At 52.3% G+C, this 27,831-nt stretch overlaps 1 protein-coding gene across 2 annotated transcripts in view; it reads left to right on the top strand.

The window, feature by feature from the left end:
• ATP8A2 (ATPase phospholipid transporting 8A2) overlaps positions 1-27,831 on the top strand; it is a 1,791,179-nt gene that overhangs the window by 1,153,509 nt on the left and 609,839 nt on the right. The gene's annotated exons all lie outside the window — the stretch shown is intronic.

Genomic DNA, 27,831 nt, shown 5'->3' with positions numbered 1-27,831 from the left:
TGGCTAGAGACACGCCTCACAGAATAAAAAAAATTATACAAAGGACCTCATTACGAAATCGGACCAACACCGACCAGTCGTCCGTGACGGTCCGCCCGACAAACAGACCGTCGGTCCGACTGCCGCATTGTGATGCATGCGGTCAGACTGCAGAGGTGGGGGGAAAAGCCCGCTGCCTCTGACAGGATTCGAGATCCCGTCAGGGCTGCGGTCGGAATTCTACCCCTGCAATGGAGGCGGTGCCTGCACAAGCTCCGCTGTAGGGATTAGGATGTCCCTTTCCGACTGCCTTTTCGTGGCGGTTCCACCGCCATGAAAAGGCAGACAAAAATGGACTTTGGGGTCCCAAGCAGGGCCCCTGCCCCCCATGGACCACTGTTAAGTGGCCCTGAGGGCACATGCAGTGCGCCCCACACATCCATGTACTGTGTGCCTGGCACTATGTGGTGCCTTACACATGGCGCATGGGTGTGCACAAAGTGCTTTATTCTACTGCGGCTTGTGCTGTGGCCCTTTTCCTGGGCTGCATCACAAGCTGCAGTAGAAAAAAGCACTCTCCGACCGCCATGCTGGCGGTCTCATCGTAATAGGGTGGGTAGAACTGCCAACTCCCTGTCGGACGGTCTCCTGCCCAATGCAATGGCGGTCCAACCAACCATCATCGTAGTTAGGGCCAAACCTCCTGCTGGTCATTGATGATGGTTCGGACTCATTAAAAGATTGAGAGAAGTGCAAGTGATTGGAAGATTGAGTAATATATAGTGGCTGTACTTAACACATTTGCAATAGGCAAGGTGGTTCCAATTGCTGCCCTTCTCCCCAGTCATTTTTATTTTGATCTGTGGTGTGGTAAGCCTGGCTTATGCTCAAGATCCTGGAGATATGCCTTCACTTTCTGCAAGTGCAAAGGCCCTTTTCCCAAATTGCACTGCACACCTGGACAAAGCCTGGAAGCCAGTAAGGGTAGGCTAAGTTCTTGGACAGATCATTCTTGGCATACAGCTTGAAACTGGCACAGACTGATTTCTTTTTCTTGAATGTGTCAGTGGCATGTGCTACAGACCTACCTGTAGAGAGTTGCCTAAGACTATCCTAGATAGGATTTGAGCGTTTACCCCAGTGGGTAGAAATAGTTGGATTTCCGTTGCCACCAGCACATGATAGCTATAACCTATTGTATTGTATTGTAGAATTTGTATATCTCATCATTCCCCTGACAAGATTGTAACACATTCTAATTCTAAGGACTATAGATTGTCCATTGGAGTTTTGCCTGTATAAGAGGTGCGAGTATAGAATGTGATGATCAGAAACGTCCTTCAGTCTTGGGACAACAAAGTGATAATTGCAAACCAACGTGTATTGTTTCACAAAAGTGTGAAAATAGACATTGTCACATATTCAGGACCTTGCAACATATGGTAAGAAATATTATTTTAATAATGTAGCAGTGCTGAAAGCTTTCCCAATTAATGGGTGCCCTGGGAACGATGGGTCAGCAGGGGGGCTTCCCAGAACCAGTAGTTCTGTATCCTCAAAGCAATTGCAGGTCTGATCCTTTTCCTTACTTTGAAACAAACCACTAGCTGGTCATCTGCAGCATACATCTATGACTCCAGGTGATGCTTCTTGATGGCCATGCCAGGGCTTTCACATAGATGTTGAGAAGGCAATAAAGCAAATCATGGTGGACTCCACAATCAAGCCTAATGAACCAGGCCTGAGCTTTCCTAGGCTGACTTTGTTCCTCCTGTTGATCAATAAAGCCACCCATCACAAACTCTAGGCTAGGCATCTATAATATCTGTCTTACAATATTTTGTGAATATTATGCTAAATTACTTGAATCATTTTTATTTATTGTATCTTAAATGAAATGTTCATTAGGCCTGGGAGTAATCTTACCTATGCTGCAGTAATTCTGGTAATTCCACGTTACATTTGATGTAGAATTACCAATAATAATTCGATTAGACACTGCTCGTGTAATTGAGAGTAATTTAGTGGACAAAATCCCATACCAAGAGCACATTTGGCGAGCGTGAGCTTCTGCGTGTCCTGCTGTTTGTTTTGTTGCATTTTGAGCTAAGAAACTAGAACTAAATGCTGAAAGTAAGTTGGGGGGGGGAAATCCTACCACAAGTGTACATTTAGCAAGCTGTGTAGCTGCTTGTGTTCACTATTAATTTTCCGTTGCAGTTCGCCCTATTTATTAGAGCAAAATGCATTGTAGCGTACAGTTTGGACACAAGGGTATTTTTGCACTAAGAAAATAGTGCCCAATGCAGAATTACTCTTCTTGCCTAATATCAAGTAATCTTGCAGAATTTTAAGGTAATTTTGCATGATTATGCTAAACAAAATTATGCAAGCTAAGCCCACACCTAATTTTCAAGCAAGAGCATACCTCGCATGAAAAAGTCTATAGCCGATATGCACTTCATTAAAAATTGTAGTTCATCAACAACTAGTAAGTTCTCATAAATTGACCATGGTAGAGTGATATTCTGTATCTAGTGTTCTGTAACCAGGTGATGATGCAGTATTCTGTATCCACTGCATCATATCTAGAATGTTGGAATTGAAGTGCAGGCGATAGAACAAGGAGGATCCTCTCCCAGCTACCGGTGTGGTCGGAGCCGTGTGACCATTTTCCTGAATAAGGAAATCCTTTAATCATCAACTGGGTCCGAGGCTTACTTCCACAGGCGGCATCGTAAAGTAAGTTTACAAACTTGCCCTTTTCCTGAAACGTGATTTCCCTTCGACCCAGGACTGGAAGAATGGCTGCAGTGATTTGTTTGGGCTGTGCCACACCCCTCCACTCTCAGGCGGGGTTTCGAGTATCAGCATATGAAGGTGATACTGATGAGCAGCTGCCATGGTGTGTGCCCTCCTTGAGCGACGGAGTAGAAACTCAGTGTCACCCTTCGAGCCATATCATTCCCATTTTGGGAAGTTCCACTCTTGGCGTTTTGAGATCGGGTAACACAGAAGGATTGCTACTCTGCCTAAACCATGTAAGAATCCTTTTTAAACAGAATTAGCTGAGTAGCATTATTCTGGATGTGACCGCTCCAGCGTCACAGATCTACCAAGAAAAATCTTCACCTGACAACCTAGCACTTTTCTTTAACACCAACATTGAACACATTCATGGCCCTCAGACAGGGGCCTCTTCATATGACCATGTGTCAGCCATGCCATGAAGGCCAAAGGATCCCCTACTCCATAACCTGAGACACCTTGAGTTTCTTCAAACTATTCTTACTTTAGGCAGTGGCACTGTTAAAAGTTAGGCTGCAAACGTCAACATTATCGGCGCCATCTTGCTCTTCTTGAACCCATCCGTGCACGTAAGCGGCAGCCATTTTTGAGCACCATGGCCTCCCTGCCCCTCGCTGATAGCCAGCGCGTCTCTCTCTCTCTCTCAACCTCGCAGGCACCCCCCGCGCGCTGACAACACCCCCCCGCTCTCACATGCCTTGAGTCGTAAACCCCTCTTCAGCGCAGCTCTGCCTCGGAACCCCATCCTGTTCCCAGCGCGACACCTCCCTTCATTCCTTTCATGGTCCCGGGCCCTTTGATACAAACCCCCTTTCCTGCGCGCCCGTTTGTCTTCCTCGTTCCCAGGCCGCCACCTGGCCCTGCGGATACTGTTTATTGCCCCCCCCCCCGTGCAGTAGGAAGCTTCCCCCATTAAAGGACCCTCGAGTTGATCAAAGCCCCCACCCTATGAGATCCGATCAACCCCGCACATTCCGTGAATCGGCGGAATGCCCAGCTGCGCGATAATCATCACCTGTTGTGACCGGGGTGGGGACTTCTACTGTATATGTGTGTGGGAACGGGCTTGGAGCGGGGATTCCGAGAGTGTCTTTCCGTACATCAAAGCATTGCCAAGAATGTGTTGTATGTAATAAAGCAATAAACCTGTGTATAAGAGGCCAGGCCTCAGAGATGCGGGTAGAGCACCTCGTGACGATACTTGCTGTCCGAACTGATGTGTTTCTCCTCCGGAGAGAATAAAACCTTTGTTTCCTGCCTTCCAGTCTCCAGCGCCTGCCTCTTCATTGGTTAATATCTTTTGGGTTTAAGAGGCGACATCGCCGGGCAAAACTTAAGGATCTTTTATTCTGGTTGGTAGCCTGACCTTTTTAAAATTGGCGCCCAACGTGGGGCCCATCAGTGACTCGTGGATCCAGTGGGAGAGGTCCTGACGACAGAGTGAACGACTGCAACGATCGGGAAGTGCACCTGTCCGATAGACCCTCGTCTGACAGCCGATCATCCGAACTTCACTGGTTCCGAACAGACCTCTCTCGAGTGATCTACGGTCCTGACTGGGAACCATCAGGAGTGCTGCGAGGATTACGAAGAAAAGAGGACGATCGGGCGCTGGATTCGGAAGACAAGAAACTGTCCATGCGGTCCGGGTAAGGTCGTGTAAACACGACGAATTGCGAAATGATTATTTGAATTGTTTAGAAAATACTAGTATTACTCTTTGTTAATTTATTTGGAGATCCTCTGTCTGCAAACGGAGAAACAACAGGCTCTCTCTTTGCAAACAGTGGAGGATAGGTAATGCAACCGTCGCGCCTATCTTTCTCCCCCACTGATTAATTATTTGAAACTGAACTATTGTTCGCAGACTGTTTTCTGGAGATTCTCTGTCTGCAAACAGGAAAGAGCTCCCCTCCCTCCTTTTTACAGATAGTGAAAGGGTAGGTAACGCAGACCTTTGCGGGCCTACTTATTCTCCCCACTGAATTGTTTTTTTGACCGAACGTTGACTATTCGATATTGGTTCATGAGGTATTCACTGCCTGCAAACAACGTAGAATAGAAATATTCTGTCTAGTCTTTGCACGCAGTGATAAGATAGGCAGTGCTGACTTTTGTCCCCGTTGTGCTCCGTCATGTCTGTCTTCTCCCCACTGATTAGTAGCCTGTTTAGCCCGGACCGCTTATTAGAGATGGACCATCCGGCTCCACTGGAAGGCACCCCTAATAAGGACATGTTCATGAAGCATGGATTGATCGCTATAGCCTATAACAAGCTGTGGCATAAATATACGAAAAAGGATCGAGAAAGTCAGTAGCCACTGATAGGATCCTTCGATGATGACAAAATAAATGCGCTAGAAACAGCCCTTGGTAAAAACAAGACAACGCCCACTATGCTTGATAGTTTCGGCATGTGGCGCAAAGAAACTGAACAACGTAAAAGGAAAACTGACAGTAGGTTGGGAAAAGAGCTGCGAAAAGCAGCCCACCTAGCTGCTCAGAAACTAGAAGGAGAGATAAAGGAAAGAGAGAAAGCCAAACAGAAACTAGAAATGGAAACATCAAGCCAGTGTCCAGTTAGAACGTCCTCCATGCTCTACCCTGACTTGCCCTCGAGACAACGAGCCAACGATGATCTGCTGTTAGGTCCTCCGACCATCTACATGCCCCCTCCATATGCCCCTTCCCAACCCTTAGCACAGCACTCACCACCCCCAGGTACAAACGAGGGTAGCGCCACAGCTTCGGCCCCCATGGCCTCTGTGCCGGCCGAACCCCTTGTATTAAATACTACGCAAACGACAACGTTAGGCGACCCTGAGACCCGAAGGGCTGGTTCTGCAAGAACAAACAGACTAAGCAAAGATGAGCGAACAGGGATCGACAAGATAGCAAGGACACTGGTAGAAAGGAAGGAAGATGAAGGGTACATCACGGATATGTTTAACTCGTATGCAGGGAGTCACAGACGACATTTCACCGTACGACTGTGTTACCATGTCTTGAACGCATACGAGGACCGATATCGAGACAAAGGTCCCGAGAGCCTAACGACTCTGTACCGGAAGGTCGATATCGGGGATGAGGGCGAGTGTGATGTGACGGACCTCCTTACGCGTACGCTTGAGGTTTTCCGCCACCTCACTGAACGAGAATCGGGAACTAAACCCACGACATCTGTAGCGACCGAACCACAAACTGAGCAATCTAACACCATGATGCCAATACGAGAGGCTGCCCCTTACTGGGTTCCTCCACGAGGTGCAGGGACTAACGATGATGCAAACCACCAAGATGCAAAAGGAAGGGTAGTGTACAACTGGGTCTACCAGCCATGGGACCGGCAAGAGATTCTGACATTCCGGAAATCTCTGCCTGACCTACGTAAAAACCCCACTGCCTTCTATACTGAATTGGGTACAGCCCTAGGTTCAACGATTATGACCCTGGCTGACATCGACTTGTTTTTCGGGTTATGTCTACCAGCTGATGTGTGGAAGCAAATCCGGAAAGTCGACCACCTTGAGCTGTTCGGACATACCTGGTCACAACTCGATAACATTGACAAACAACGAGGACCTGGACAAAAGCCTTTGAAATCCATTCTAGACCTTCCAGATAAAATCGTACAGAAATTGAAAACCCTGATTCCAGAAAAGAAAGTGGACTGGTCGATAGTAACGGCCTGTCGCCAGAAACCCCAGGAGGATGTATCGGAATACTTCTCCCGGTTTGAAACGGTGTTCTCCGATTACAGCGGCCAGGACATGACCACTGCAACCGGACACCATCTGTTTGTCCAGAATTATGTTAAGGGTCTATCATCAGAGGTCTCCCAGAAACTGCAGGCTAGCGAGAGTAGTTGGGCAGCCTCCAAACCCACGGCTATCCTCCAGATGGCCCAATATTATGAACATCAGAAAAATGAAAACGATAGGGCAACAGAGAAAAAGAAGAAGGACTTGAAAGAGAGGGTGATGATGGCCCAACTGCAAGGGGTGACTATAGGACGAGACCAATACCGGGGAAGCTATCAGACGAACGCCCATAAGGCTGCATTTCCCCAGGACCGCACTTTGACTCCCCACAGTGGACGTACAGACCTTAGAGAGGACCAGTGTGCTTTCTGCAAAGGAACTGGCCATTGGAAGTCCCAGTGCCCAGTTCTCCTGGAAATAATCAGAAACAAAGACCCCAAGGACATGGCAAGTGGACCGAGAAATAAAGGACAACAGCGAGGGCCCCCTAATGACACGACTAACGATAGATCAGGCAGACCAAATACATTTGATCGACCCAGACAGAACCAATACCAGCAATCTGACTACGATGACGCCCACAACTTTGCATAGGACTGCCAAGGGCAAGGGAGGGATCCAGTCGAGCTCTATGTTGACCAGCAAGGCCCTTACATCACTGCTAAGGTCCTGGGTACCAAGTCTCCATTTCTGGTAGACACTGGCGCAACACGTAGTGCGTTATCTAAACGACTGATTCCGGGGGCACCCTTGTCTGGCTCACTTATAACATCGACAGGTTTCGATGGAACGCCCTCCACTAACCCTTTGTCTGCCCCGATCCTCTTTGACGTAGAAAATAACACCACTGACACCACGTTTTTGCTTTCCTCCAATAGCCCTGACGCCATTATGGGACTTGACTTATTGAAAGACTTCCGAGCGACGATCAGATGTTCTCAAGACGGAGTTCGAGTTTTCCTTTACGACAACCCCGTTCTGCTTAGACATTGCCCTCCCCGACGCATGTTTTCCATCACTGACGCTGACACATCCCTGCTTGACACTCTGCCTCCGTATCTGTGGGCCAAGGCGGATTCGGACGTAGGGCGCATGTTGATTGACCCAGTGCACATTACTGTCCGACCAGACGCAACACTCCCAAAACTTCCACAATATCGGATATCGCCCGAGGGCGAGAAGGCATTGGTAAAGATTATTCAGTCGCTGATAGACGCAGGAGTGGTAGAGGAAGTGGTTAGCAACGTTTGCAACAGCCCTATCTTGCCCATCATCAAGAAACAGGGAGAGGGAGACGAGAAAGCATACCGTTTTATCATTGACCTTCGAGAGATCAACAAAGTGGTGGTACCCCAGTACCCTGTGGTCTCAGACATCACCACCATCCTGACTTTGATTCCTTCTACTGCCACCACCTTCACTGTCATTGACCTCAAAAACGCATTCTTTTCCATCCCCATCCACCCAGACAGCCGATATCTCTTCGGCTTCACCCTAAAAGCCCGCTCATATAGGTTCTGCCGAGCACCCCAGGGCTACACAGAAAGCCCTAGCATCTACAGCCAGGCCCTCAAGAGACAACTGGATAAAGTCCGGTTACCCGATGGAGTGGTGTTAGTGCAATATGTCGATGACATCCTTTTGGCAGCTGACACCACTTCATTAGCAGTTACAGCCACCATTCAACTCCTGCACTTCCTTGCGGAGAATGGCCACAAGGTCTACAGGAAGAAGTTGCAATTCTGCCAACCCCAGGTCACTTACCTAGGCCACCTCTTGTCCAAAGAAGGAAGGAAACTCACTCCTGACCGAATCCAAACCATTCTCGAAACTCCTGTCCCTAAGACCCATAAACAGGTTCGCTCCCTACTAGGCCTCACCTCCTTCTGCCGACAGTGGTTACCAAACTTTAGCCTCGTTGTGAAACCGCTGCTTTCTCTGCTAGGTAAAGACGTCCCCTTCCCACTCCCTTGGACCCCTGAGTGTCAAACCTCCTTCACGGAACTACGAGATTCCCTTTGTTCGGCCCCTGTCCTAGGTACCCCTGATTACAAAAAGCCCTTCTCCCTTTACACTCACGAAAGGGAGGGGTGCGCTTTATCTGTCCTGACCCAGGCCATTGGCCCAAAGCAACGACCGTGCGCTTACTTCTCTGCCACTCTTGACCCTGTAGCCAGAGCCTTGCCTGCCTGCCTTCGAGCTGTAGCTGCTGCTGCAATCTCTATCCGACAGAGTGAGGGGATCGTACTCTCGAATTCCCTCACGGTACTGGTACCCCATGCAGTTGACACCCTCCTGAACCAAACCAAGACGCAACACCTGACGAGTGCACGACTGACTGGATACGAACTGACTTTGCTTGCACCCCATATCGCCCTGAAAAGATGCACTACACTGAACCCAGCAACTCTGTTACCCTTGCCAGAGAACGATCCAAATGTGCACCCTGTACATGACTGCGTGACTCTTACGGACGAACAGACTAGAAGTAGGGTTGACCTCAGAGACACGGCTTTCCCTGACCCTGACGGGGAGCTGTGGGTGGACGGTTCTTGCATCAAACTCCCCGATGGCACCACTTCCGCTGCCTATGCAGTCACCACAGCTCGAACTGTAGTCGAGACAGCCCGCATCACGCAACGATCTGCCCAGGCAGCGGAACTGATTGCCCTGACACGAGCCTGCATTCTGGCAGCAGGAACCACAGCGAACATTTACACCGACAGCCAGTATGCCTTCGGGGTGGTTCACCATTTTGGGCTCCTTTGGAGGGAAAGGGGATTCCTGACCTCACACGGCACCCCCATTTTGCACGGGGATCTAGTCTCCGCCTTGATCGAAGCTGTCCTTCTCCCCAAGAAGCTTGCAGTCATCAAAGCCAGGCACACAAAAAGGTGACAGACATTATTGGACAGGGAAATGCACTAGCCGACATCACTGCCCGAACGACAGCTGAAAACAGGACGACAACACATATGTACGTGACCAGGTCACAAGCAGAAAAATGGACTGACGCTAGGGACACTATCAGAGACATTCAAATGGCTAGCACACAGCACGAACTGACTGAATGGACCCGGGTGGGATTAAAAGATGACGAAGGCTGCTGGCGGACAAGAGACACGAACAAATGGTTGCTACCTGACTCGTACCTGATTCCCATACTGACTATGGCACACTCCCCTGCCCACATAGGATCAGCCCCCATGATTGAACTTGTCTCCAGAGTTTGGCACAATGATAAAATCACAGACTCCGCCAAACGTCTGGTCCAACAGTGCTTGATATGCCTGCAACACAACCCCGGGAAAGGAACTGTAGTACCCCGGGGAGGATTTGGGGTCCCGGATCACCCATTCGAAGTCCTGCAGATGGACTACATCCAGCTAGACAGATGCCAAGGCCTGAAATATGTACTTGTTGTGGTGTGCGCTTTTAGCAAATGGGTGGAAGCATACCCAACCCGTGACAACACTGCTATGGCCACTGCAAAAGTACTGTTAAAGGAGTTTTTCCCCCGTTACGGCCTTTGTCGTATTTTATGGAGCGCTAATGGCCCCCACTTCATAGCCGAAGTCATTCAGTTCATCTTAAAGGGGTTGGGCATCAAGCAGAAATTTCACGCAGTCTTCCACCCCCAGTCTGCTGGACTTGTTGAGCGACACAATGCCACACTAAAGCTTAAACTGGCCAAGATAGTGGCTACCACGGGTCTGAAATGGCCGGACGCCCTCCCACTGGCATTGCTATCGATGCGTTCCACCCCCACCAAACATCATTTAACACCTTATGAAGTTGTTTTCGGCCGACCCATGAGTGTCTGGTCAGCACCGAAACCAACTTCCATTCATGACGTCCCGGACGTCCTAATGTCTGATTATCTGTATAAATTGACTGAAACTCTGTCTGTCATTCATCAGCAGGTGCAGCAGGCCATCCCCGATGCTTCCAGGGGTCCGGGTCACGCCATCCAACCAGGGGATTTCGTGCTGATCCGAAACTTTCAGCGGTCGAAGAGTTTGGAACCCCGGTGGACGGGCCCCTGGCAAGTGTTAATCACCACCCGGACGGCTCTTCGTGTGGAGGGGAAGCGGCACTGGCTGCACGCACACCACTGTAAGAAGGTCTCCTCGACCCTGGCCATGACAGAAAACATCGACAACCAAGAAGAGCTCCTGAACAAGGACCGACCGTCGCTAACCTGCTATCCTCATACCGAAGCACTTGAACTTTCAAAATTCTCTGATCCCACTGTGCCATCCAGAGAAGGGTATTTCCTGCGTCGAAAGGAGGGAGCTTCGGCTAAGTAGACCACGAACTAAGTTAAATCTCAGAACGGTGACCCAAAGCAACCAAGGGTTACCTGGAGAGAAGCTAAACTAAGTCTGTGGTTCTGCCCACTACCGAGCACCTTGAAGATGAAGATGATGGAAGCGCCAGATAAGAAGATGATGGAAGCGCCAAATAAGAAGATGATGGAGGCAACAGGAAATGCCCACTACAGAAACCCAAGAACAGACAGACTCCACAGCTCAAAGACAATTGCACTCTTCATCACAATCCTTTTCTGCTTTCTCCTCATGACCACACTCTGGATTGTGGAAGAAAATGCACCTGCTCACGAAACATTCCTGACCACTGCTCAGCCTACCACCATGAAGGAACATTATCTGATTTCGCTCTCTCCTCAACTCAGAGAGAGGCGAAAGGAGTTTTGGAATAACTCTTTCGTACAGCTACTTCACCAGCACAATCTCGCCACCAATGCCACCAACTGTTGGATCTGTGGGTTGCTACCCCACGCCACTGGACACTCGATACCATTCATCCCTTCACCCTTCTCAGTTCATGGCTCCTGCCTTGCTTGGCTGATCCTCCTGCAAGAAAGCTATAAGGATAATGCCACCTCCAGCAAAACCGTAACGCATTTCTTCCACGGGGTCTGGCGAAACAAAACAAAGACACACTTCTGCCCACAGACCTCCAACGACTCAGTCCACATGGACATCCCTGCTGAAGAACGAATTGAAATGCAGGTGTTCAACAATCCAACCAGACCCACCTTCTCCTACCTGCGGAAACGAACGGCCGCCACTCTGACTGTAGCCCTGTCAGTCATCAACGTCACAGGCCACATGTGCATAGAAGGACGTGGGACACAGCTGGTGGGTCGCAGTGCTTGCCGGTTTACCAGGACTTTGGACTCCATGGATCCACCTTCCTTTGTGTCGTCCCCAAACATGTATTTCGTCTGCGGCACAAAGGCCTACACCTGGCTCCCCAAAGGCTGGGGGGGCACTTGTTTCATCTCCTTCATCCTTCCTCCGACATATGTGGCCCCAGCGAATCACCATAGACAAAAACGAGCCAAGGACATTGAGCAAGCCGACTCAACAGGAGCGCAGTTCCTCGATGCTATGAAGGGACTTGTTCCCCTCTGGGGCCCGATGGCAAACAGCCGTGCCATCCGACATCTGACTCAGGCAGTTGAGACAACAATGAACATGACAGCTGGTATCTTTGCTAACAACACCGCCGAGCTCCAAGCGGTCCGCTTGGTGGCCCTCCAGAACCGCCTTGTCCTAGATGTGGTTCTTGCGGACCGTGGTGGAGCATGCCGCATTATTGGGTCCAGCTGCTGTACATACATACCGGACAACTCACCCTCAGTGTACAAAGCCATCGAACATCTTCACAGACTCTCTTCAGAAGTCCACCAGGAACAGGAAGAATGGTCGCTTGGTGGTTGGTTCTGGAACACCGTTAAGAACTGGGGCTGGAGACTGTTCACCATTATCCTGATTCCTGTAGTTGTAATATGCGGTCTATGCTTAGGAATTCAATGTCTGCCACCTCTGTGTTCATTATGTACAAATTGTATTTGCCCTAAGACTGTGGACTTTGGAAACGAACGCATGGGAGCATTATAAGATGCCGAGGTTAGGGATTTGATGAAGATTGACATTGAGTAGGCAAGTTGGCTAGATATGTTGAAAAGGGAGGACTGTTAAAAGTTAGGCTGCAAACGTCACCATTATCGGCGCCATCTTGCTCTTCTTGAACCCATCCGTGCACGTAAGCGGCAGCCATTTTTGAGCACCATGGCCTCCCTGCCCCTCGCTGATAGCCAGCGCGTCTCTCTCTCTCTCTCAACCTCGCAGGCACCCCCCGCGCGCTGACAACACCCCCCCGCTCTCACATGCCTTGAGTCGTAAACCCCTCTTCAGCGCAGCTCTGCCTCGGAACCCCATCCTGTTCCCAGCGAGACACCTCCCTTCATTCCTTTCATGGTCCCGGGCCCTTTGATACAAACCCCCTTTCCTGCGCGCCCGTTTGTCTTCCTCGTTCCCAGGCCGCCACCTGGCCCTGCGGATACTGTTTATTGCCCCCCCCGTGCAGTAGGAAGCTTCCCCCATTAAAGGACCCTCGAGTTGATCAAAGCCCCCACCCTATGAGATCCGATCAACCCCGCACATTCCGTGAATCGGCGGAATGCCCAGCTGCGCGATAATCATCACCTGTTGTGACCGGGGTGGGGACTTCTACTGTATATGTGTGTGGGAACGGGCTTGGAGCGGGGATTCCGAGAGTGTCTTTCCGTACATCAAAGCATTGCCAAGAATGTGTTGTATGTAATAAAGCAATAAACCTGTGTATAAGAGGCCAGGCCTCAGAGATGCGGAAAGAGCACCTCGTGACGATACTTGCTGTCCGAACTGATGTGTTTCTCCTCCGGAGAGAATAAAACCTTTGTTTCCTGCCTTCCAGTCTCCAGCGCCTGCCTCTTCATTGGTTAATATCTTGTGGGTTTAAGAGGCGACATCGCCGGGCAAAACTTAAGGATCTTTTATTCTGGTTGGTAGCCTGACCTTTTTACAGCACCCTACATTGTCACGACTGATTACCCTTCTTGTAACCTGTAATCAGCACTCATCTTTGCTCCTGTAGGGAGCCCACCAAACTTAGCATGTTAATAGAGATCTGCATGTCTTCTATAGCAGCTGTCAGACCTGGGCAAGTAATGGGGAATCTTTCGCTGAGGAGACTGGTACCTTTTTCTTGCCCTTTTTTAGGTTTCGACCTGGCGATCTGCGCAAGCAGTTCGCGCAGGTGAAATCTTTTGTTTACCATATTGGCTATCGGAACGTCCCCCACCTCCCATTAGCTAGCTCCATAAATGGAGGCTAGCCATTGGGAGCCGGATCTGTCCGTCAAGGCCGGACCAGATTCGGGGGCGTTCCCGCGATTTTTTCCCTCTCCGCCTCTGCGATGTCGTCATCGCGGCGGTGGGCGGAGTTTCGTTTTTTTGCCTTCTGTGTTTGTTTTGGTCATTCCATGCGAGGAAGCCCAGGTGAGTGCTTGTTTTTTAGTGGTGGAGCACGTGAATTCAGTGTACGTTGGTTAAAAATACATGATGAAGACACAGGCCACGATCTGGCTGTTCATCAAGTGCATGGGCGCTAAAAGTAGTTTTTGCCCCTTTATTTGTAGTGAGGACTCCGCAGTGGTTTGTCTGATGTGAAATTGCTCGGCTGATCCCCTTTGTTGCAGCATGCATAACTTTTCATTCTTTCAGTTCGACTTTACAGTCCGTTTTAATAATGTCCTTAAAACTGCGGGTGTCCAGTACCCAAACGGCCTAAATAGACTCGTATGGGCTAAGCATCTCGTGCCCCTCGTGAGACACTTGTAAAACTGCTCATAAGATTTGCAACAGGGAGTTTTTTCATGGTTTGGCATTTTTCGTAATGCATTACAGTTGAATTTATATAGCGCTTCATATCCTAACCGCACTGCAAAGCGCTGAAGAGCATCAGAGGCCATAAAGTACGTGCTGCAAAGGTGATTAACAGCAAATGGGTAGGGAGTGCAGAGTGGATAGGGAGTGCAGGGTGGATAGGGAGTGCAGGGTGGATAGGGAGTGCAGAGTGGATAGGGAGTGCAGAGTGGATAGGGAGTGCAGAGTGGATAGGGAGTGGAGAGTGCATAGGGAGTAGAGAGTGCATAGGGAGTGGAGAGTGGAGAGTGCATAGGGAGTGGAGAGTGCATAGGGAGTGGAGAGTGCATAGGGAGTGGAGAGTGCATAGGGAGTGGAGAGTGCATTGAGAGTGCATAGAGAGTGCATAGGGAGTGCAGAGTGCATGGAGAGTGCAGAGTGGAGAGTGCATAGAGAGTGCATAGGGAGTGCAGAGTGCATGGAGAGTGCAGAGTGGAGAGTGCATAGGGAGTGGAGAGTGCATAGGGAGTGGAGAGTGCATAGGGAGTGCAGAGTGCATAGGGAGTGCAGAGTGCATAGGGAGTGGAGAGTGCAGAGTGCATAGGGCGTGCAGAGTGCATAGGGCGTGCAGAGTGCATAGGGAGTGCAGAGTGGGGAGTGCAGAGTGCATAGGGAGTGCAGAGTGGAGAGTGCATAGAGAGTGGAGAGTGCATAGGGAGTGCAGAGTGGAGAGTGCATAGGGAGTGGAGAGTGGAGAGTGCATAGGGGGTGGAGAGTGCAGAGTGCATAGGGAGTGCATAGGGCATAGGGAGTGCAGAGTGCATAGGGAGTGAAGAGTGCATAGGGAGTGAAGAGTGCATAGGGAGTGAAGAGTGCATAGGGAGTGAAGAGTGCATAGAGAGTGAAGAGTGCATAGAGAGTGAAGAGTGCATAGGGAGTGGAGAGTGAAGAGTGCATAGGGAGTGGAGTGGAGAGTGGAGAGTGCATAGGGAGTGGAGAGTGCATAGGGAGTGGAGAGTGCATAGGGAGTGCAGAGTGCATAGGGAGTGGAGAGCAGAGAGTGCAGAGTGCATAGGGAGTGGAGAGTGCATAGGGAGTGGAGAGTGCATAGGGAGTGGAGAGTGCATAGGGAGTGGAGAGTGCATAGGGAGTGCAGCTCGAGAGAGTGGAGAGTGCATAGGCAGTGGAGAGTGGAGAGTGCATAGGGAGTGGAGAGTGCATAGGGAGTGCAGAGTTGGGAGTGGAGAGTGCATAGGGAGTGGAGAGTGCATAGGGAGTGCAGCGTGGATAGTGCATAGGGAGTGCAGAGTGGAGAGTGCATAGGGAGTGGAGAGTGCATAGGGAGTGGAGAGTGCATAGGGAGTGGAGAGTGCATAGGGAGTGGAGAGTGCATAGGGAGTGCAGAGTGGGGAGTGGAGAGTGCATAGGGAGTGGAGAGTGCATAGAGAGTGCAGAGTGGAGAGTGCATAGGGAGTGCAGAGTGGAGAGTGCATAGGGATTGGAGAGTGCATAGGGAGTGGAGAGTGCATAGGGAGTGGAGAGTGCATAGGGAGTGGAGAGTGCATAGGGAGAGGAGAGTGCATAGGGAGTGGAGAGTGCATAGGGAGTGCAGCTCGAGGGAGTGGAGAGTGCATAGGGAGTGGAGAGTGGAGAGTGCATAGGGAGTGGAGAGTGCATAGGGAGTGGAGAGTGCATAGGGAGTGCAGAGTGGGGAGTGGAGAGTGCATAGGGAGTGGAGAGTGCATAGTGCATAGGGAGTGGAGAGTGCATAGGGAGTGGAGAGTGCATAGGGAGTGGAGAGTGCATAGGGAGTGCAGAGTGCATAGGGAGTGCAGAGTGCATAGAGAGTGGAGAGTGCATAGGGAGTGGAGAGTGGAGAGTGCATAGGGAGTGGAGAGTGGAGAGTGCATAGGGAGTGCAGAGTGCATAGAGAGTGAAGAGTGGAGAGTACATAGGGGGTGCAGAGTGCATAGAGAGTGCAGAGTGGAGAGTGCATAGGGAGTGCAGAGTGCATAGAGAGTGCAGAGTGGAGAGTGCATAGGGAGTGCAGAGTGCATAGAGAGTGCAGAGTGGAGAGTGCATAGGGAGTGCAGAGTGCATGGAGAGTGCATAGGGAGTGGAGAGTGCAGAGTGCATAGGGAGTGGAGAGTGCATAAGGAGTGCAGAGTGCATAGGGAGTGCAGAGTGCATAGAGAGTGGAGAGTGCATAGGGAGTGGAGAGTGCATAGGGAGTGGAGAGTGCATAGGGAGTGCAGAGTGCATAGAGAGTGAAGAGTGGAGAGTACAAAGGGAGTGCAGAGTGCATAGAGAGTGCAGAGTGGAGAGTGCATAGGGAGTGCAGAGTGCATGGAGAGTGCAGAGTGGAGAGTGCATAGGGAGTGCAGAGTGCATGGAGAGTGCAGAGTGGAGAGTGCATAGGGAGTGCAGAGTGCATAGGGAGTGGAGAGTACATAGGGAGTGGAGAGTGCAGAGTGCATAGGGAGTGGAGAGTGCATAGGGAATGGAGAGTGCAGAGTGCATAGGGAGTGCATAGGGAGTGGAGAGTGCATAGGGAGTGGAGAGTGCATAGGGAGTGGAGAGTGCATAGGGAGTGGAGAGTGCATAGGGACTGCAGAGTGCATAGGGACTGCAGAGTGCATAGGGACTGCAGAGTGCATAGGGACTGCAGAGTGCATAGGGAGTGCAGAGTGCATAGGGAGTGGAGAGTGCAGAGTGCATAGGGAGTGGAGAGTGCAGAGTGCATAGGGAGTGGAGAGTGCAGAGTGCATAGGGAGTGCAGAGTGCATAGGGAGTGCATAGGGAGTGGAGAGTGCATAGGGAGTGGAGAGTGCATAGGGAGTGCAGAGTGGGGAGTGGAGAGAGCATAGGGAGTGGAGAGTGCATAGGGAGTGGAGAGTGCAGAGTGGAGAGTGCATAGGGAGTGGAGAGTGCAGAGTGGAGAGTGCATAGGGAGTGCAGAGTGGAGAGTGCATAGGGAGTGCAGAGTGGAGAGTGCATAGGGAGTGGAGAGTGCATAGGGAGTGGAGAGTGGAGAGTGCATAGGGAGTGGAGAGTGCATAGGGAGTGGAGAGTGCATAGGGAGTGGAGAGTGCATAGGGAGTGGAGAGTGCATAGGGAGTGGAGAGTGCATAGGGAGTGGAGAGTGCATAGGGAGTGGAGAGTGCATAGGGAGTGGAGAGTGCATAGGGAGTGGAGAGTGCATAGGGAGTGGAGAGTGCATAGGGAGTGGAGAGTGCATAGGGAGTGCAGAGTGCATAGAGAGTGAAGAGTGGAGAGTACATAGGGAGTGCAGAGTGCATAGAGAGTGCAGAGTGGAGAGTGCATAGGGAGTGGAGAGTGCATAGGGAGTGGGGAGTGCATAGGGAGTGCAGAGTGCATAGGGAGTGGAGAGTGCATAGGGAGTGCAGAGTGCATAGGGAGTGGAGAGTGCATAGGGAGTGGAGAGTGGAGAGTGCATAGGGAGTGGAGAGTGGAGAGTGCATAGGGAGTGGAGAGTGCATAGGGAGTGGAGAGTGCATAGGGAGTGCAGAGTGGGGAGTGGAGAGTGCATAGGGAGTGGAGAGTGCATAGTGCATAGGGAGTGGAGAGTGCATAGTGCATAGGGAGTGGAGAGTGCATAGGGAGTGGAGAGTGCATAGGGAGTGCAGAGTGCATAGGGAGTGCAGAGTGCATAGGGAGTGCAGAGTGCATAGGGAGTGGAGAGTGCATAGGGAGTGGAGAGTGGAGAGTGCATAGGGAGTGGGGAGTGGAGAGTGCATAGGGAGTGGAGAGTGCATAGGGAGTGGAGAGTGCATAGGGAGTGGAGAGTGCATAGGGAGTGGAGAGTGCATAGGGAGTGGAGAGTGCATAGGGAGTGGAGAGTGCAGAGTGCATAGGGAGTGGAGAGTGCAGAGTGCATAGGGAGTGGAGAGTGCAGAGTGCATAGGGAGTGGAGAGTGCATAGGGAGTGCAGAGTGCATGGAGAGTGCAGAGTGGAGAGTGCATAGGGAGTGGAGAGTGCATAGGGAGTGGAGAGTGCATAGGGAGTGGAGAGTGCATAGGGAGTGGAGAGTGCATAGGGAGTGGAGAGTGCATAGGGAGTGGAGAGTGCATAGGGAGTGGAGAGTGCAGAGTGCATAGGGCGTGCAGAGTGCATAGGGCATGCAGAGTGCATAGGGAGTGCAGAGTGCATAGGGAGTGGAGAGTGCAGAGTGCATAGGGCGTGCAGAGTGCATAGGGAGTGCAGAGTGGGGAGTGCAGAGTGCATAGGGAGTGCAGAGTGGAGAGTGCATAGAGAGTGGAGAGTGCATAGGGAGTGCATAGGGAGTGCAGAGTGCATAGGGAGTGGAGAGTGGAGAGTGCATAGGGGGTGGAGAGTGCAGAGTGCATGGGGCATAGGGAGTGCAGAGTGCATAGGGAGTGAAGAGTGCATAGGGAGTGAAGAGTGCATAGGGAGTGAAGAGTGCATAGGGAGTGAAGAGTGCATAGGGAGTGAAGAGTGCATAGGGAGTGAAGAGTGCATAGGGAGTGAAGAGTGCATAGGGAGTGAAGAGTGCATAGAGAGTGAAGAGTGCATAGGGAGTGAAGAGTGCATAGGGAGTGGAGAGTGAAGAGTGCATAGGGAGTCCAGAGTGCATAGGGAGTGGAGTGGAGAGTGGAGAGTGCATAGGGAGTGGAGAGTGCATAGGGAGTGGAGAGTGCATAGGGAGTGCAGAGTGCATAGGGAGTGCAGAGTGCATAGGGAGTGCAGAGTGCATAGGGAGTGGAGAGCAGAGAGTGCAGAGTGCATAGGGAGTGGAGAGTGCATAGGGAGTGGAGAGTGCATAGGGAGTGCAGCTCGAGAGAGTGGAGAGTGCATAGGGAGTGGAGAGTGGAGAGTGCATAGGGAGTGGAGAGTGCATAGGGAGTGCAGAGTGGGGAGTGGAGAGTGCATAGGGAGTGGAGAGTGCATAGGGAGTGCAACGTGGATAGTGCATAGGGAGTGCAGAGTGGAGAGTGCATAGGGAGTGGAGAGTGCATAGGGAGTGGAGAGTGCATAGGGAGTGGAGAGTGCATAGGGAGTGGAGAGTGCATAGGGAGTGCAGAGTGGGGAGTGGAGAGTGCATAGGGAGTGGAGAGTGCATAGAGAGTGCAGAGTGGAGAGTGCATAGGGAGTGCAGAGTGGAGAGTGCATAGGGAGTGGAGAGTGCATAGGGAGTGGAGAGTGCATAGGGAGTGGAGAGTGCATAGGGAGTGGAGAGTGCATAGGGAGTGGAGAGTGCATAGGGAGTGCAGCTCGAGGGAGTGGAGAGTGCATAGGGAGTGGAGAGTGGAGAGTGCATAGGGAGTGGAGAGTGCATAGGGAGTGCAGAGTGGGGAGTGGAGAGTGCATAGGGAGTGCAGAGTGGGGAGTGGAGAGTGCATAGGGAGTGGAGAGTGGGGAGTGGAGAGTGCATAGGGAGTGGAGAGTGCATAGTGCATAGGGAGTGGAGAGTGCATAGGGAGTGCAGAGTGCATAGGGAGTGCAGAGTGCATAGAGAGTGGAGAGTGCATAGGGAGTGGAGAGTGGAGAGTGCATAGGGAGTGGAGAGTGGAGAGTGCATAGGGAGTGGAGAGTGGAGAGTGCATAGGGAGTGGAGAGTGCATAGGGAGTGCAGAGTGGGGAGTGGAGAGTGCATAGGGAGTGGAGAGTGGGGAGTGGAGAGTGCATAGGGAGTGGAGAGTGCATAGTGCATAGGGAGTGGAGAGTGCATAGGGAGTGGAGAGTGCATAGGGAGTGCAGAGTGGGGAGTGGAGAGAGCATAGGGAGTGGAGAGTGCATAGGGAGTGGAGAGTGCATAGTGCATAGGGAGTGGAGAGTGCATAGGGAGTGCAGAGTGCATAGGGAGTGCAGAGTGCATAGAGAGTGGAGAGTGCATAGGGAGTGGAGAGTGGAGAGTGCATAGGGAGTGGAGAGTGGAGAGTGCATAGGGAGTGCAGAGTGCATAGAGAGTGAAGAGTGGAGAGTACATAGGGAGTGCAGAGTGCATAGAGAGTGCAGAGTGGAGAGTGCATAGGGAGTGCAGAGTGCATAGAGAGTGCAGAGTGGAGAGTGCATAGGGAGTGCAGAGTGCATAGAGAGTGCATAGGGAGTGGAGAGTGCATAGGGAGTGCAGAGTGCATAGAGAGTGCAGAGTGGAGAGTGCATAGGGAGTGGAGAGTGCAGAGTGCATAGGGAGTGGAGAGTGCATAGGGAGTGGAGAGTGCAGAGTGCATAGGGAGTGGAGAGTGCATAGGGAGTGGAGAGTGCATAGGGAGTGCAGAGTGCATAGGGAGTGCAGAGTGCATAGAGAGTGCAGAGTGCATAGGGAGTGGAGAGTGCATAGGGAGTGGAGAGTGCATAGGGAGTGCAGAGTGCATAGAGAGTGAAGAGTGGAGAGTACATAGGGAGTGCAGAGTGCATAGAGAGTGCAGAGTGGAGAGTGCATAGGGAGTGCAGAGTGCATGGAGAGTGCAGAGTGGAGAGTGCATAGGGAGTGGAGAGTGCAGAGTGCATAGGGAGTGGAGAGTGCATAGGGAGTGGAGAGTGCATAGGGAGTGGAGAGTGCAGAGTGCATAGGGAGTGGAGAGTGCATAGGGAGTGGAGAGTGCAGAGTGCATAGGGAGTGGAGAGTGGAGAGTGCATAGGGAGTGGAGAGTGCATAGGGAGTGGAGAGTGCATAGGGAGTGGAGAGTGCATAGGGACTGCAGAGTGCATAGGGAGTGGAGAGTGCATAGGGACTGCAGAGTGCATAGGGAGTGCAGAGTGCATAGGGAGTGCAGAGTGCATAGGGAGTGGAGAGTGCAGAGTGCATAGGGAGTGAAGAGTGCATAGGGAGTGGAGAGTGCATAGGGAGTGGAGAGTGCATAGGGAGTGCAGAGTGGGGAGTGGAGAGAGCATAGGGAGTGGAGAGTGCATAGGGAGTGGAGAGTGCAGAGTGGAGAGTGCATAAGGAGTGCAGAGTGGAGAGTGCATAGGGAGTGGAGAGTGCATAGGGAGTGGAGAGTGCATAGGGAGTGGAGAGTGCATAGGGAGTGGAGAGTGCATAGGGAGTGGAGAGTGCATAGAGAGTGGAGAGTGCATAGGGAGTGGAGAGTGCATAGGGAGTGGAGAGTGCATAGGGAGTGGAGAGTGCATAGGGAGTGGAGAGTGCATAGAGAGTGGAGAGTGCATAGGGAGTGGAGAGTGCATAGGGAGTGGAGAGTGCATAGGGAGTGGAGAGTGCATAGGGAGTGGAGAGTGGAGAGTGCATAGGGAGTGCAGAGTGCATAGAGAGTGAAGAGTGGAGAGTACATAGGGAGTGCAGAGTGCATAGAGAGTGCAGAGTGGAGAGTGCATAGGGAGTGGAGAGTGCATAGGGAGTGGAGAGTGCATAGGGAGTGGAGAGTGCATAGGGAGTGGAGAGTGCATAGGGAGTGGAGAGTGCATAGGGAGTGGAGAGTGCATAGGGAGTGCAGAGTGCATAGGGAGTGGAGAGTGCATAGGGAGTGGAGAGTGGAGAGTGCATAGGGAGTGGAGAGTGCATAGGGAGTGGAGAGTGGAGAGTGCATAGGGAGTGGAGAGTGCATAGGGAGTGCAGAGTGGGGAGTGGAGAGTGCATAGGGAGTGGAGAGTGCATAGTGCATAGGGAGTGGAGAGTGCATAGGGAGTGGAGAGTGCATAGGGAGTGGAGAGTGCATAGGGAGTGGAGAGTGCATAGAGAGTGCAGAGTGCATAGAGAGTGGAGAGTGCATAGGGAGTGGAGAGTGGAGAGTGCATAGGGAGTGGGGAGTGGAGAGTGCATAGGGAGTGGAGAGTGCATAGGGAGTGGAGAGTGCATAGGGAGTGGAGAGTGCATAGGGAGTGGAGAGTGCATAGGGAGTGGAGAGTGCATAGGGAGTGGAGGGTGCATAGGGAGTGGAGAGTGCATAGGGAGTGGAGAGTGCATAGGGAGTGGAGAGTGCATAGGGAGTGGAGAGTGCATAGGGAGTGGAGAGTGCATAGGGAGTGGAGAGTGCAGAGTGCATAGGGAGTGGAGAGTGCAGAGTGCATAGGGAGTGGAGAGTGCATAGGGAGTGGAGAGTGCAGAGTGCATAGGGAGTGGAGAGTGCAGAGTGCATAGAGAGTGCAGCGTGCATAGGGAGTGCAGCGTGCATAGGGAGTGGAGAGTGCATAGGGAGTGGAGAGTGCATAGGGAGTGGAGAGTGCATAGGGAGTGGAGAGTGCATAGGGAGTGGAGAGTGCATAGGGAGTGGAGAGTGCATAGGGAGTGGAGAGTGCATAGGGAGTGGAGAGTGCATAGGGAGTGCAGAGTGGAGAGTGCATAGGGAGTGCAGAGTGGAGAGTGCATAGGGAGTGGAGAGTGCATAGGGAGTGCAGAGTGGAGAGTGCATAGGGAGTGGAGAGTGCAGAGTGCATAGGGAGTGGAGAGTGCAGAGTGCATAGGGAGTGGAGAGTGCATAGGGAGTGCAGAGTGGAGAGTGCATAGGGAGTGCAGAGTGGAGAGTGCATAGGGAGTGGAGAGTGCATAGGGAGTGCAGAGTGGAGAGTGCATAGGGAGTGGAGAGTGCAGAGTGCATAGGGAGTGGAGAGTGCAGAGTGCATAGGGAGTGGAGAGTGCAGAGTGCATAGGGAGTGGAGAGTGCATAGGGAGTGGAGAGTGCATAGGGAGTGCATAGGGAGTGGAGAGTGCATAGGGAGTGCAGAGTGGAGAGTGCATAGGGAGTGCATAGGGAGTGGAGAGTGCATAGGGAGTGGAGAGTGCATATGGAGTGGAGAGTGCATAGAGAGTGGAGAGTGCAGAGTGCATAGGGAGTGGAGAGTGCAGAGTGCATAGGGAGTGGAGAGTGCAGAGTGCATAGGGAGTGGAGAGTGCATAGGGAGTGGAGAGTGCATAGGGAGTGGAGAGTGCATAGGGAGTGCATAGGGAGTGGAGAGTGCATAGGGAGTGGAGAGTGCATAGGGAGTGCATAGGGAGTGGAGAGTGCATAGGGAGTGGAGAGTGCATAGGGAGTGGAGAGTGCATAGGGAGTGGAAAGTGCATAGGGAGTGCAGAGTGCATAGGGATTGCAGAGTGGAGAGTGCATAGGGAGTGGAGAGTGCATAGGGAGTGCAGAGTGGAGAGTGCATAGGGAGTGGAGAGTGCATAGGGAGTGCAGAGTGGAGAGTGCATAGGGAGTGCAGAGTGGAGAGTGCATAGGGAGTGGAGAGTGCATAGGGAGTGCAGAGTGGAGAGTGCATAGGGAGTGCAGAGTGGAGAGTGCATAGGGAGTGCAGAGTGGAGAGTGCATAGGGAGTGGAGAGTGCAGAGTGCATAGGGAGTGAAGAGTGGAGAGTACATAGGGAGTGCAGAGTGCATAGAGAGTGCAGAGTGGAGAGTGCATAGGGAGTGGAGAGTGGAGAGTGCATAGGGAGTGGAGAGTGCATAGGGAGTGGAGAGTGCATAGGGAGTGGAGAGTGCATAGGGAGTGGAGAGTGGAGAGTACATAGGGAGTGCAGAGTGCATAGAGAGTGCAGAGTGGAGAGTGCATAGGGAGTGCAGAGTGCATGGAGAGTGCAGAGTGGAGAGTGCATAGGGAGTGGAGAGTGCAGAGTGCATAGGGAGTGGAGAGTGCATAGGGAGTGGAGAGTGCATAGGGAGTGGAGAGTGCATAGGGAGTGGAGAGTGCATAGGGAGTGGAGAGTGCAGAGTGCATAGGGAGTGCAGAGTGCATAGGGAGTGGAGAGTGCAGAGTGCATAGGGAGTGGAGAGTGGAGAGTGCATAGGGAGTGGAGAGTGCATAGGGAGTGGAGAGTGCATAGGGAGTGGAGAGTGCATAGGGAGTGGAGAGTGCATAGGGAGTGGAGAGTGCATAGGGAGTGGAGAGTGCATAGGGACTGCAGAGTGCATAGGGAGTGCAGAGTGCATAGGGAGTGCAGAGTGCATAGGGAGTGGAGAGTGCAGAGTGCATAGGGAGTGCAGAGTGCATAGGGAGTGCATAGGGAGTGGAGAGTGCATAGGGAGTGGAGAGTGCATAGGGAGTGCAGAGTGGGGAGTGGAGAGAGCATAGGGAGTGGAGAGTGCATAGGGAGTGGAGAGTGCTGAGTGGAGAGTGCATAGGGAGTGCAGAGTGGAGAGTGCATAGGGAGTGCAGAGTGGAGAGTGCATAGGGAGTGGAGAGTGCATAGGGAGTGGAGAGTGCATAGGGAGTGGAGAGTGCATAGGGAGTGGAGAGTGCATAGGGAGTGGAGAGTGCATAGGGAGTGGAGAGTGCATAGGGAGTGCAGAGTGCATAGGGAGTGCAGAGTGCATAGGGAGTGGAGAGTGCATAGGGAGTGGAGAGTGGAGAGTGCATAGGGAGTGCAGAGTGCATAGAGAGTGAAGAGTGGAGAGTACATAGGGAGTGCAGAGTGCATAGGGAGTGCAGAGTGGAGAGTGCATAGGGAGTGGAGAGTGCATAGGGAGTGGAGAGTGCATAGGGAGTGGAGAGTGCATAGGGAGTGGAGAGTGGAGAGTGCATAGGGAGTGGAGAGTGGAGAGTGCATAGGGAGTGGAGAGTGGAGAGTGCATAGGGAGTGGAGAGTGCATAGGGAGTGCAGAGTGGGGAGTGGAGAGTGCATAGGGAGTGGAGAGTGCATAGTGCATAGGGAGTGGAGAGTTGAGAGTACATAGGGAGTGCAGAGTGCATAGAGAGTGCAGAGTGGAGAGTGCATAGGGAGTGGAGAGTGCATAGGGAGTGGAGAGTGCATAGGGAGTGGAGAGTGCATAGGGAGTGGAGAGTGCATAGGGAGTGCAGAGTGCATAGGGAGTGGAGAGTGCATAGGGAGTGGAGAGTGGAGAGTGCATAGGGAGTGGAGAGTGCATAGGGAGTGGAGAGTGGAGAGTGCATAGGGAGTGGAGAGTGCATAGGGGGTGCAGAGTGGGGAGTGGAGAGTGCATAGGGAGTGGAGAGTGCATAGTGCATAGGGAGTGGAGAGTGCATAGGGAGTGGAGAGTGCATAGGGAGTGGAGAGTGCATAGGGAGTGCAGAGTGCATAGGGAGTGGAGAGTGCATAGGGAGTACAGAGTGCATAGAGAGTGGAGAGTGCATAGGGAGTGGAGAGTGGAGAGTGCATAGGGAGTGGGGAGTGGAGAGTACATAGGGAGTGGAGAGTGCATAGGGAGTGGAGAGTGCATAGGGAGTGGAGAGTGCATAGGGAGTGGAGAGTGCATAGGGAGTGGAGAGTGCAGAGTGCATAGGGAGTGGAGAGTGCAGAGTGCATAGGGAGTGGAGAGTGCATAGGGAGTGGAGAGTGCAGAGTGCATAGGGAGTGGAGAGTGCAGCGTGCATAGGGAGTGGAGAGTGCATAGGGAGTGGAGAGTGCATAGGGAGTGGAGAGTGCATAGGGAGTGGAGAGTGCATAGGGAGTGGAGAGTGCATAGGGAGTGGAGAGTGCATAGGGAGTGCAGAGTGCATAGGGAGTGCAGAGTGGAGAGTGCATAGGGAGTGGAGAGTGCATAGGGAGTGCAGAGTGCAGAGTGCATAGGGAGTGGAGAGTGCAGAGTGCATAGGGAGTGGAGAGTGCAGAGTGCATAGGGAGTGGAGAGTGCAGAGTGCATAGGGAGTGGAGAGTGCATAGGGAGTGGAGAGTGCATAGGGAGTGCATAGGGAGTGGAGAGTGCATAGGGAGTGCAGAGTGGAGAGTGCATAGGGAGTGCATAGGGAGTGGAGAGTGCATAGGGAGTGGAGAGTGCATAGAGAGTGGAGAGTGCAGAGTGCATAGGGAGTGGAGAGTGCAGAGTGCATAGGGAGTGGAGAGTGCATAGGGAGTGGAGAGTGCATAGGGAGTGGAGAGTGCATAGGGAGTGGAGAGTGCATAGGGAGTGCATAGGGAGTGGAGAGTGCATAGGGAGTGCAGAGTGGAGAGTGCATAGGGAGTGGAGAGTGCATAGGGAGTGGAGAGTGCATAGGGAGTGGAGAGTGCATAGGGAGTGGAGAGTGCATAGGGAGTGGAGAGTGCATAGGGAGTGGAGAGTGCATAGGGAGTGCAGAGTGCATAGGGATTGCAGAGTGGAGAGTGCATAGTGAGTGGAGAGTGCATAGGGAGTGCAGAGTGGAGAGTGCATAGGGAGTGGAGAGTGCATAGGGAGTGCAGAGTGGAGAGTGCATAGGGAGTGCAGAGTGGAGAGTGCATAGGGAGTGGAGAGTGCATAGGGAGTGCAGAGTGGAGAGTGCATAGGGAGTGCAGAGTGGAGAGTGCATAGGGAGTGCAGAGTGGAGAGTGCATAGGGAGTGGAGAGTGCAGAGTGCATAGGGAGTGGAGAGTGGAGAGTGCATAGGGAGTGGAGAGTGGAGAGTGCATAGGGAGTGGAGAGTGGAGAGTGCATAGGGAGTGGAGAGTGCATAGGGAGTGGAGAGTGCATAGGGAGTGGAGAGTGCATAGGGAGTGGAGAGTGGAGAGTGCATAGGGAGTGCAGAGTGCATAGGGAGTGGAGAGTGCATAGGGAGTGGAGAGTGCAGAGTGCATAGGGAGTGGAGAGTGCAGAGTGCATAGGGAGTGGAGAGTGGAGAGTGCATAGGGAGTGGAGAGTGCATAGGGAGTGGAGAGTGCATAGGGAGTGGAGAGTGCATAGGGAGTGGAGAGTGCATAGGGAGTGGAGAGTGCATAGGGAGTAGAGAGTGGAGAGTGCATAGGGAGTGGAGAGTGCATAGGGAGTGGAGAGTGGAGAGTGCATAGGGAGTGCAGAGTGCATAGGGAGTGCAGAGTGGAGAGTGCATAGGGAGTGCAGAGTGGAGAGTGCATAGGGAGTGGAGAGTGCATAGGGAGTGCAGAGTGGAGAGTGCATAGGGAGTGGAGAGTGCATAGGGAGTGGAGAGTGCAGAGTGCATAGGGAGTGGAGAGTGGAGAGTGCATAGGGAGTGGAGAGTGCATAGGGAGTGGAGAGTGCATAGGGAGTTGAGAGTGCATAGGGAGTTGAGAGTGCATAGGGAGTTGAGAGTGCATAGGGAGTTGAGAGTGCATAGGGAGTTGAGAGTGCATAGGGAGTGGATAGTGGAGCGTGCATAGGGAGTGGAGAGTGCATAGGGAGTGGAGAGTGCATAGGGAGTGGAGAGTGCATAGGGAGTGGAGAGTGCATAGGGAGTGGAGAGTGCATAGGGAGTGGAGAGTGCATAGGGAGTGCAGAGTGCATAGGGAGTGGAGAGTGCATAGGGAGTGCAGAGTGGAGAGTGGATAGGGAGTGGAGAGTGGAGAGTGGATAGGGAGTGGAGAGTGGATAGGGAGTGGAGAGTGCATAGGGAGTGGAGAGTGCATAGGGAGTGGAGAGTGCATAGGGAGTGGAGAGTGGAGAGTGCATAGGGAGTGGAGAGTGGAGAGTGCATAGGGAGTGGAGAGTGCATAGGGAGTGGAGAGTGCATAGGGAGTGCATAGGGAGTGGAGAGTGCATAGGGAGTGCAGAGTGGAGAGTGCATAGGGGGTGCATAGGGAGTGGAGAGTGCATAGGGAGTGGAGAGTGCATAGGGAGTGCAGAGTGCATAGGGAGTGCAGAGTGCATAGGGAGTGCAGAGTGCATAGGGAGTGCAGAGTGGAGAGTGCATAGGGAGTGGAGAGTGCATAGGGAGTGCAGAGTGGAGAGTGCATAGGGAGTGGAG

The sequence above is a fragment of the Lissotriton helveticus genome, chromosome 8 (assembly GCF_964261635.1).
Source record: "Lissotriton helveticus chromosome 8, aLisHel1.1, whole genome shotgun sequence".
In the NCBI taxonomy this organism is placed as follows: domain Eukaryota; kingdom Metazoa; phylum Chordata; class Amphibia; order Caudata; family Salamandridae; genus Lissotriton; species Lissotriton helveticus.
The sequence above is the reverse complement of the archived record's forward strand: the minus strand, read 5'-3'. Positions and strand labels throughout refer to the sequence as shown.